Source organism: Papaver somniferum, chromosome 7, assembly GCF_003573695.1.
Source record: "Papaver somniferum cultivar HN1 chromosome 7, ASM357369v1, whole genome shotgun sequence".
Lineage (NCBI taxonomy): Eukaryota > Viridiplantae > Streptophyta > Magnoliopsida > Ranunculales > Papaveraceae > Papaver > Papaver somniferum.
The window spans coordinates 8,448,110-8,459,624 of record NC_039364.1 but is presented as its reverse complement, the minus strand read 5'-3'; the positions used below and the strand labels follow the sequence as shown (position 1 = coordinate 8,459,624).

The 11,515-nt window shown below is 34.7% G+C and overlaps 1 long non-coding RNA gene across 6 annotated transcripts; it reads left to right on the top strand.

Annotated features, from left to right (window-relative positions):
• The first annotated feature begins 2,599 nt into the window (after positions 1–2,599).
• Positions 2,600–6,477, top strand: LOC113295185. 6 transcript variants are annotated; one of them, XR_003332794.1, is made up of 9 exons: positions 2,600–2,738; positions 2,986–2,999; positions 3,678–3,896; positions 3,982–5,168; positions 5,295–5,341; positions 5,490–5,557; positions 5,667–5,835; positions 5,976–6,093; positions 6,248–6,477. It is a non-coding gene; the product is annotated as an uncharacterized LOC113295185 (long non-coding RNA). The 6 variants fall into 6 exon arrangements; XR_003332793.1 differs by lacking the exon at positions 6,248–6,477 and having other exon boundaries at positions 3,982–4,571; positions 4,960–5,168; positions 5,976–6,222; XR_003332796.1 differs by lacking the exon at positions 6,248–6,477 and having other exon boundaries at positions 4,208–5,168; positions 5,976–6,225.
• Positions 6,478–11,515: the final 5,038 nt, after the last annotated feature.

Here is an 11,515-nt window from a genome sequence, read left to right as displayed (position 1 = left end):
GTCATTTTCTTAATCTGAAATATTTAATTTACTTATTTCCGATAAGGGTAGTCTGGTCATTTTCACTCTAGTAGTATTTGAATCTGTGTTGATCAATTCTGATATATTTCGTCTTCAGTTCATATGAACGAGAAACTCAAGTCTAACTCTAGTAGTTTTTGAACTTATGTTGATCAATTCTGATATATTTCGTCTTCAGTTTATCTGAACGAGAAACTCAAATCTAACTCAAGCAATCTTTGAACCTGTGATGTTCGAATCTGATATATTTCGTATTCAGTTCACCCGAACGAGAAACTCAGGTCTAACTCCAGCAATTTTTGAACCTGTGACGTTCGAATCTGATATATTTCATCTCCAGTTCATCCGAACGAGAAACTCAGGTCTAACTCTAGTAATCTGATATATTTTGTCTTCAGTTCATCCGAATGAGAAACTCAGGTCTAACTCTAGTAGTACTTGAACCTATGTTGATCAATTCTGATATATTTCAGTCTTCAGTTCATCCGAACAAGAAACTCAAGTCTAACTCTAGTAGTTTTTGAACCTGTGTTGATCAATTCTGATATATTCGTCTTCAGTTCATCCGAACGAGAACTCAAGTCTAACTCTAGTAGTATTTGAACATGTGTTAATCAATTCTGATATATTTCGACTTCAGATATCTTAACGAGAAACTGAATTCTAACTCTAGTAGTTTTTGAACCTGTGTTGATCAATTTTGATATATTTCGTCTTCAGTTCATCCGAACGAGAAAATCAAGTCTAACTCTAGTAGTTTTTGAACATGTGTTGATCAATTCTGATATATTTCGTCTTCAGTTATCTTAACGAGAAACTCAAGTCTAACTCTAGTAGTTTTTGAACCTGTGTTGATCAATTCTGATATATTTCTTCTTCAGTTCATCAGAACGAGAAACTCAAGTCTAAGTCTAGTAGTTTTTGAACTTGTGTTGATCAATTCTTATATATTTCGTCTTCAACTCATCCGAACGAGAAACTCAAGTCTAACTCTAGTAGTTTTTGAACCTGTGTTGATCAATTCTGATATATTTCGTCTTCAGTTCATCCGAACGAGAAACCCAAGTCTAACTCTAGTAGTTTTTGAACCTGTGTTGATCAATTCTGATATATTTCGTCTTCAGTTCATCCGAACGAGAAACCCAGGTCTAATTCTAGTAATATTTGAACCTGTGATGTTCAAAACTGATATATTTCGTCTTCAGTTCATCCGAACGAGAAACCCAGGTCTGACTCTAGTAATCTTTGAACCCGTGATGTTCAAAACTGATATATTTCGGCTTCAGTTCATCCGAACGAGAAACCCAGGTCTGACTCTAGTAATCTTTGAACCTGTGATGTTCAAAACTGATATATTTCGTCTTAAGTTCATCCGAACGAGAAACTCAGGACTGACTCTAGTAATCTTTTGAACCCGTGATGTTCGATTCTGATATATTTCGTCTACAGTTCATCCAAACGAGAAACCCAGGTCTGACTCTAGTAATCTTTGAACCCGTGATGTTCAGAACTGATATATTTCGTCTACACTTCATCCAAAAGAGAAACTCAGGTTTAACTCTAGTAATCTTTGAACCTGTGATGTTCAAAACTGTTATATTTCGTCTTCAGTTCATCCGAACGAGAAACCCAGGTCTAATTCTAGTAATATTTGAACTTGTGATGTTCAAAACTGATATATTTCGTCTTCACTTCATCCGAACGAGAAACTCAAGTCTAACTCTAGTAATCTTTGAACCCGTGATGTTCAAAACTGATATATTTCGTCTTCAGTTCATCTGAACGAGAAACCCAGGTCTGACTCTAGTAATCTTTGAACCTGTGATGTTCAAAACTAATATATTTCGCCTTTAGTTCATCCGAAAGAGAAACTTAGGTCTAACTCTAGCAATCTTTGAACCTATGTTGTTCGAATTTGATATATCTCGTCTTTAGTTCATCCCAACGAGAAACTCAGGTCTAACTCTAGTAATCTTCGAACATGGGATTTTCATACTTCGATATTTACGTATGTTGACTAATTTTAGAATCAGTTGATCTTACTAAAGTATACTTAGACGTTTACATACCACCTCTCGTCATATTTTGCTTTGATTATATTTTAGAATAATGACATTTGTTGAATTCATTTCTCATTTTCTTATTCATTCCTTTGTATTCGAATTTATATATAATTGAAGATTAATAACTATATCCAAAATTATTTTGATTTATATATAATATTCTATAGAATTTTATCGCATCAAAAGTTGATAAATACGAAAATGATTTACTCATCGAAGAATTTGCAGCGCATTCTCACCGTATAAGAGGATGTGAGAGGATGGATGGGGCCCATTTCTGTCCCACCCCTATCCCAATGCACCAAACACTGCCCTGGGTCTGTGCCATATCCCTCGGTACATTCACAGTGCAAATTTTTCGGTGGGTCTAGCAAGACTTTGATAAATAAACCAGATGAAGGAAAGGAACCACACATGCTTCTCACACGCTTTTCTCAATCCTTGAGAGAATCCAAACGCAATATAGAAAATCCCTAGGTTTACTTTTCAACTTCATTTCATTTTCCATATTCCGTTTCTTTCTCTTTCTAGTTTATCTCTAACCCTAACTCACAGCGGCGGCCTTCCCTCTCCATCACCGGATCCCTTTCTCTATCTGTGCAAAAGATCGATTGCTGAATCACTCTCTCTATGTCACTCTTTCTATGCAACAAGGTAGTAATTTTTTCGAGTTTGCTCCTTTCTTCTGTTCAAAATCTAATTGTTTTTTTTTTCCTGATTTTTTGAGGTTTCAAACTCGTAAATCTGCTGGAAATGTTAATCTATTCTTGGGTTTTCCTCTTGATTCTCCCATCCGATGGGCTTCTTTCCCTTTTTCTCTTCATATCTCATTTTGCGTTTCTTTGGATATTTATGTTTTAATATAAGAAATCTGATTATTGATTTTGGACAATTGCAACAGGACATCGAAGAGAGGTGAAAGTTGTGAACATCTATGCATTACTCGAGATTTAATTAAATTTAATTGTATTATTGAACTGATTTTAGTTTTTTTTTTCTCAGTTGGGGTTTCGTTAATTTTTAACCAAGATTTCAACTCTAATTTAGGGTTTTTTTTTTCTTAGATGGGATTTCATTAATTGTGTACTAAGATGTCAACTCTAATGTTCATTGAAGGGTTGAAATTAGTTTTGGATTCAAAATTTTCTGTGAGGCTGAAGCATTTAAGAATTGGAATAACGGGGGCTATTGAAGAACAATGTGAATTCTTGTTATTTCATTTTATATTCAACTAAGATGATGTTTTTGAGTTGAAATATAGGGCATGAAGCATTATGCTTAATTTTCTTTTATTCTTTTCATTTTTTTATTCAAGTAAAAGTTAGGATGTTATCTTTTTTTTATTTTGTTTCCATTTTGGTCAAATGATTAAAAATTGTTTTGTGTTTTCTTAATTTTAATCACCTGTTAGGGTCTAGACCTATCCTATAATGGGTATTTACAGTTGGTGTTTATCTAGAATAACTGCTTGGTACTAGTTATCTGCCTTTCATGTTTGTGAATAAGAGTTTCTAGTGTAAATCTCTTAAGATTTTGATATAGATCTTAGTTGATCAATGTCTTACTTGTAATTATTTGATCAATGTCTTACAGCTCAGGTACCGATCTATTTAATGTTAATGATGTATGGTCCTACGCTACAACTTATTGCACAGGTCACTGAAAGGAAATTAGTTGTAAGAGATGCAAACAGGTTCCACTGTTTTGAAAGGGGAATATGTTCTTGTGGGGATTACTGGTGACAATGTTAAGAATAGCAAAGAGGCCAGGCAGGTGTCTATTGAGTAGCCATTGAACTTAGATTATGTCCAGGTATGTCTATACTAACATTCTTGCATCCAGATTTCCGATTGGGTCTTTCGTTTTTGTACCAAAACATTTGCCCTTGATATTTCAGGTCATAGATATCCAGGAGCATGCATCCCATGAACATACTGTTGGACACTTAGCATATTTTTGTTGGCTTAAATTGGCAATACAACTCACTCATAAGCATAAATTATGACATTTCTTTCACATAAATATTCTCTACAATATGGCCAAAACTTTTGAGTTTCTCCTGGGGACAGTTTGCTTATTCTTCAAAAATTTCTCACTTCTGAATTTGTGGAACGTAACAGCAGTAGATGCGATATAGGAGGAGGGGATCCCGAAGGATCCAATATTCGCTCTTCTATTGAGTGTTCTGAAGAAAATTTAAGCAGCCAAAATCTGTGGGCGAGGAAATCACTGTAGATACAAAATCACTTTTATTGGATGGTTTTCTTGTTGATTATCGCTATAAAATGGAAAACTTGTGGAAGTCTTGCAACATTGAACAATTGCAGATACTACAATGCTGTATCAGTATTATTTATCTTCTTTCATGTGGTCAATTTAGGAGCCCCATTATCAAGCAAATGTGGATGGTTGCAGCATCCAGTATCATGGTCGAGATCTGGTTCCTAAGAAATAAGATGGTTATTGAAAACGTGGTTCTCTCATTTTGTAAGATAAAGAACAGAGTGACTATACATTACATATATTCTCTTCTTGCTTATTACCTATAAATTGCTACTATAGAACCTATCAACACTTTCCACGAAAATTATAATACAGACACACCACCTATTTGGCTAAGTTATCACCATAGGAACCACTAAAATTCACTTGATCTAGATCTAGATCTAGGTTTAATCTGTCAAATTACCTGACACATGTTCTTCGACTTTGCGCTAATGTACTGACTTGACCTTAACTTCATACTGCTTTGTTAATTATTGAGTTGACATTATGTTAAAGAGGGAATATGAAGTATACTTTAGTAACCTATTTTGTTCTACTGTGTATTAAGAACTTAACAAAGTCATTGTATTGATGTTGATTTGCTTTGCAGGAATGACGTTCTTTGTCGTATGTGAACCAGAGACACAACACATGGATGCTCTACTTGATATCATTTATGAAGTATTGGCCAAGTTCATCATCATCGAAATCAGAATTTCATCCTTTTTTTGTGTAATTTTAAACCTAGTGGATACAATGAATGAATACCTTTTGGAGAACTTACTCTATACTGTAGTAGGAGGAATCCGACCCTCTGTGGTAAGCATTGCTACTCATTTACCCTAAAATCTCTTCACCAGTCTGAATTTCGTGTTACTTGGTCCCTTAATCTATTTTTTCACAGCTTCAGAATTCTATTGACATACTTTTAACTTTGTTCTGCAGTTTGAAGTCTTAACGCTTTTGAGTTTTTGTTCAATTGTGATATACAGGTAAAGTGTTCATTCGCTATTTTTTAGTTGTCAGGTCTGGTCATGGTTTGTGTTGATTTGTAGGGGGAACATCTGTTGTCCTTGCAGGTATTTTTTGGTATTGTTGGGACTTGAGCTGACTACGCATTTTTGTTTCTTGGTTCTACAGGTCTGTTTTGTCTAGATCCAATTGAATTTAAGTTAGTGATCAAAGACATAAATGGTGAAGTCTGGCAGGTAAAATTCTACACCGTATGAATAATTTTGAACTTTTTTAGTTAGGTTTGTAAAAGAATTTTAGATTGAGCATTTAATTTAGTGCTGAAAAATGTTAACTTGTTTGCAGGTGCTGATTGTAAGAAAGGTGGTTAGTGTGGATCAGTAATGATAAAGAGTGGTTCAACAGTCATTGACTCATTGTTGGGTTCTATCCTGTCAAATATGATGTTAGTGCTTGGATGCGCCTTCTTCACTGGAGGTCTACTAGTGCACAATAAAGTACAAACCTTTGATAGGTAAACTTGGCAATTCATTTCTATGGAGATGATTTCTTGCTTGAGAATTTTTGTTGTGCGGGATAAGTTGTTTCACATACATATCGTATCATTTGGTATTCTAGCATAATGCAATTAAAGTGGGCTTATCTTTCCAACAGGAAGGTGCAGTGGTGAATTCACTCCTGATGGCTGTCAAGGGTATAATGTTCCCAGCTGTGCTTCACATCACACAGATATCCACTTCAAGGGTATAATGTTCCCAGCATAACTAAACATGTGAGTTAGCCCTATCACATGTTGAACCATGTATATTATCAACTTGCATATGCAATTATAACTCGTCTGAGACTAATGAATAAGATTGAATTGTTTTTGGATAAATTACTTTCTTTGAGCTTCTAAATTAAATGTATTGACTTCCTTTATGCAGTTTGTGAATGTATGAATTGCAATTACAAAAAGAAAAGCCTGCAATTGGGTTTCAGGTTTAGTTATATTGTAGGCTTGTACACTGGAAGTCCGAATCCAGGATGAGGACCAGTATTATAGGCCTGTAAACTGGAAGCCCAAGTCTATGATCATGACCTGAGCTGTACTTTTTTTTAATTGTAACGAAAGAATTGTCACGGGAAAACCGTAACAAACATTGTTAGTGAAATAAATACGTGTCTTTCAGGTAATAGTTGCAAAATAATAGTAGCACTTATATCCGATACTATAGTCGTAACAAGAATATGACACGTGTCTCTTGGTGAATTGGTGTAGTTATCGTCTAACAGTTAAAACCGTTGGATTATCTGTGGCAATTATAACACGTGTCGCCATCCTAAAATTAGGTCAAGACAGATAGTAATTGTTACGTTTCTTTTCTGTGACCTATCTAGATTTTGTCACAGATAAAACAGTTACAAACACAATCGCAATTATTAATAACGGCCTATTAAATAGTGTTATAACCGTTACAATTCATTTAGTAACAGGTATAGCTTGTGACAAAATCCTGGAAATGGTGTAGTGGATCTTCTTTGAATGCTGATACATCTGTTTTTTTTGCTACTTTAGGACTTTACGACAAGGACTTCAATTGATCAGAGTGTCCAAGTACAGGTATATTGCTGATACTTCCAGTTACACCAGCTCTTTATTAACAAGTATTTTCTTACTCTATGACTATGTATCCTTCTTGTTAATCAGCATTTGCAAAATATGTTACTTGCCTAACAAACGTGGACAGTAAGACTTGACATGATCGTTCAGTTTCCTTGGTTGAAAATTTAAGCCCTTATATTTCATAATCTTGTTTAATTCTTCTAGTCAGCAAAAGACTAGATTTGTTTTCCAGGTGTTCTTATGGAACATGCTATTACCATGATGAAGTACCAAAAATTGCTTAGTGTTGGATAAACATAAACCAATCGATGATGAATTATCTCTGTTGTCTTTAGTTGATTGGCAAATGACTAATAGAAAGACGTCCTTACATGCAAATGAATATGTTGGATTTTTCATTTTAGTGGTAAAGATGTTTCAACAGAAACTGGGGCTTTTGAATGTAAATTCCAGGTTAATGCTGGGAATAACTTTAATCTTGAGTTGGTTCTGTACAATGCTGACACTGATATCCTCGATGGAGATCCTCTGGGACGGTTGAAGGCATTTTAGTCTGCTACACTCCACATCTGAAATGCTTATCAGTATCTTGCTATGGTGCATTCGCCAGGATTCTCTTTTTTGACGGTTGGTGCAAAAATATTCACCCCAACACTCTTCGAGATATGTGTAGATGGATTAAATCTTCGTCGTTGATTTGATTCCACCAAAGATGCTGAAGAAATTGTGATTGATGTGGATTGATCGATCTCCCGCTACTGATTCAACTCCACAAAAGACTGTTGATATGATTGATGTTGAATGGTGGAGGTACCTGCAAAAAAACACTCCGACGTTAAAGTCAGAGAGAGTTTTTCACAGGTGTATTGTGTGGAAAAAGATTAGAAAATATGTAGCTTTTGAGTTAAGATTTAGCCTCTATTTATAGGCAGAAAGTAGGTGTAGCTTTAGGGTTTTCCATAGTTATCTTAATAACTTCTTACCTGACAAATCCAAGAAAAACCAGATTCATAATAAAGTTTGTTATTTATCTTAATTATTATCTTGAATAATAATTATCTTCTTTCTTATGAACCATAATTATCTTAACTAATTATAATATCTAAACTAATTCCTTCCTCTTTCTGTTAGGGTTTTTACATTTATTTTAATTATTATTTTAAATAATAATTAAAACTAAAGATAATTATGCTCTTTCTGTTAGAGTTTCTATAATTATCTTAGATATTAATTATAACTACATTATCTCATGGTAATAGTTATCCTCTTTTTGTTAGGATTCAGTGTAACCATAATTATCTTAGATAACTCCAAAGCTAATATTCAAAATATCCTAGTCCTCGTGACCTTTATCCAAATTTAAACCCCTTTTCTGGAGAGAGGATAATTTGGGTTGGTGGACCGATCCATAAGTTCTAAGAGCTAACCCATGGGTCTTTGGGCTTCCATAATAAGCAAAAATGGTTTCCATAATATACCAATTGAGCTTCAATAATAAGCCAGCTGGGCTTCCAAAATAAGCCAGTTATGGTTCCATAATGAACAAAATGGGCTTCAATAATAAGCCGACTAGCCTTCCAAAATAAGCCAGTCATGTTTCCATAATAAACGAAATGGGCTTCAATAATACGCCAGCTGGGCTTCCCAAATAAGCCAATTGTGTTTCTATAATAAACGAAATGGGTTTCAATAATAAGCCAACTGGGCTTCCTAAATAAGCCAATTCTGTTTCTATAATAATCGAAACGGGCTTCGTTAATAAGCCACTATCCATACACCGTTTTAGTACGGTACAAACACTGACAATAAATTATTAAGCTGCCCGATACAAAAACCTGATACACTCTGATTTCCAACTTTTTTAAAGTAGTAAACACTATATCACATTGAAGATAAAATACAGTTTTGTTAGATCACGTGACGACCTTCATTAATATCAACTTTTAGGTGAGCCCTGGTGGAGTAGCTAGTAGAGATGAGAAGGTGTTCAGATTTTCCAAAGAAAAGAACATTCCTCTGGTTATGCTTACATCAGGTATGTTTCTTTCTTTTTTTCGGGGGGCTGGTTTGATTCATTCGATATGAATACGCCCCCGCTTGTGTCTTTCTTATCATGAGGTGCTTTATGGACCACATTGCCTGAGCATGGAATTGGTAGTGATTTTACATAGATTCCATGTCAACTTACTTGGCCAGCTGTTCATGTTAATAATCAAAGTTTAATAAGCATTTTCAATGGACGAGTGGGACTGTCTAAATCATTTCCTACACATCCATTTTCATTCAAAGTTTGAGTTCAGTCTTCTGGAACCGGCATTCTTGGAAAAATGACCAGTTTGAAGATGGTAGTAGACAAAGTTAAAGTAGGGTAAGAAGGTGGGCTAAGTTTTTAGAAATTTATGAACTGGTTGGTTGCACTTGAAGCTTTTATCAAGCACAGCACGTATTTAGATGAAAATGAATGCTCGGTATTTATGAGTAGAGCGGAGGACTGTAGTAGTTTGCAGCTTAATCCTTAGGTCACTGGTTTGAGTCCGGTAGGTCGGATTTTTTTTTATTTTGCGCTTGGTGATGAAAATGCTATCGATCTTTTTTTTTTTTTTGCATTTCCTTCATGAAATGCAAGGGAATTTCAGTTGCAGGAGATTCAAGTTACGGAGGTATAAAAGCTAGTGTCTATTGTTATTTATGCACTTGAGAATTTTATGAGATTCTACAAACACTTCAAGATATTTGAGCGTGGGATGGATTATAACTTGATTTTACGAGATGTTGGAGTAAACTACAAAGAATACGATCAATTGGTATCTATTTCCTGTATCTTTACCTATGGGAAAAGAGCAAAGATGTTTCGCAAATGAAGTCAAAACACAGTACATCTAAGTCTAGACATTGTCCATACACGTACCATGGTCCAAACCGGGATCATTGCATAGACTCATGCTATTCCTATCACCAGTCAAGATCCTGATCCATCTAGCTATACCATTCCACCTTGATCGGCAGCCACCTTGATTTTATCATATGTAGCTTGAGCACAATTTTTGTTCGATCTCTACAATCTCATGATGTTAGAATTTATTTAGTAACTTTGTACTTGGTATACCATTTTTTAATACACTTCCAATTTCAGAATATCTCACAGATTAAGATGTGAAAATTTGTAAATGATGTACCATTGTAAAAAAACAATAACTAAAAGACTTACATAATGAGCATAAACATGACTAACAAATATACATTTCTGTGAGGAAACTTTAATTAACAACATTGTAAGGATTTGTTTCATGCTAATAACATATGAAAATGAGAATTTAACTTATTTTGAGATAAAAATAATTCACTTTTGGTGAGATAGATGGAGTATTTTTTTATTAGGTGATGTAAACGAGTTCCGGAATCCAAACATATTGCTTATCGTACAATGAATTATTATTTTATTAGAGAGGCAAACGCACTGAACACTAAATATCCATTTTAAAAGAATCCTATTTTTGGGGCTTGAAGGTTTTGGAATTTGGGGGCTTGATATGCTATCTAACATACTTAGGGGATAAGGGGACCTAATTTTTGTGAAAAGTCAAATATACCCTTGATCAGTATTATATCTAAAATCAAAACTAAATCAAATTTCAAAACCAAAATTAATTCAACTAATCTTTTTTCTTCTTCTTTTTCTCAAAATCAAACAAAACCTTGAATTTTTTTTATCAAATCTCCATCGATTTTCAAAAATGTTTATTAAGATTTATTGTCAATATGACAAGATCAGGACGATTTGGATTATCATAGACTTGTTACGATTCTATTGTTTATGAAGGTGTTGAACCACAAATTCAAGACTGAAGATTATGTGAATGAATCTGTCCAAACACAATTACATCCTAAAGAATGCTAAGAATTCAAAAACCCACAATTTATTTTGCCTTTAAATTGGTTTAACATGTAAGATTAAAGAATTTAGGGTTTGGAAAAACTGGTTTTGGGTGAATTACTGCTAGGTGTTCTTTTCGACCTAGCCGTAAACGTGCATAAACGCATGAGACTCAAAGAACTCCCAACCGTAAAATATCTATCACAGTTAGGATTTTTCTAGCCGTTAATTGTTCTGTATCTGTAGAAAAAAAGGAAATTGTACAAAATCGGCTGGGAATTCCCAACCGTAACCCAAGGTTCCCAGCAATTCTATTAGTTTCCCAGCCGTGAAGTTCTGTGTTGGTCGGGTTGTAAAATTTTCCCAGCCGTGATGTTCTGTGTCGGTCGGGTTGGATAGTTTTCCCAGCCGTTATGGTATATGTCGGTTGGGTTGGAATGTTTTCCCAGCCGCTCTGGCTTATCTCGGTTGGGTTGGAAAGTTTTCCCAGCCGTTATGGCTTATGTTGGTTGGGTTGAAAAGTTTTCTCAACCGTCGGTTGACAAACGGATGTGTTTCCCAACCGTAATTGTCTGAATGAATGGTTCTTTGGCATTGTATAATTGTGTCATTTTTGGGAACCAAGGAAGGGAAAAACCATACATTTTTTAGTGAAACGAAAAGGAATACATATTTCATAGAATAAGTTTTCATTACATTGAAAATATGAGTCTT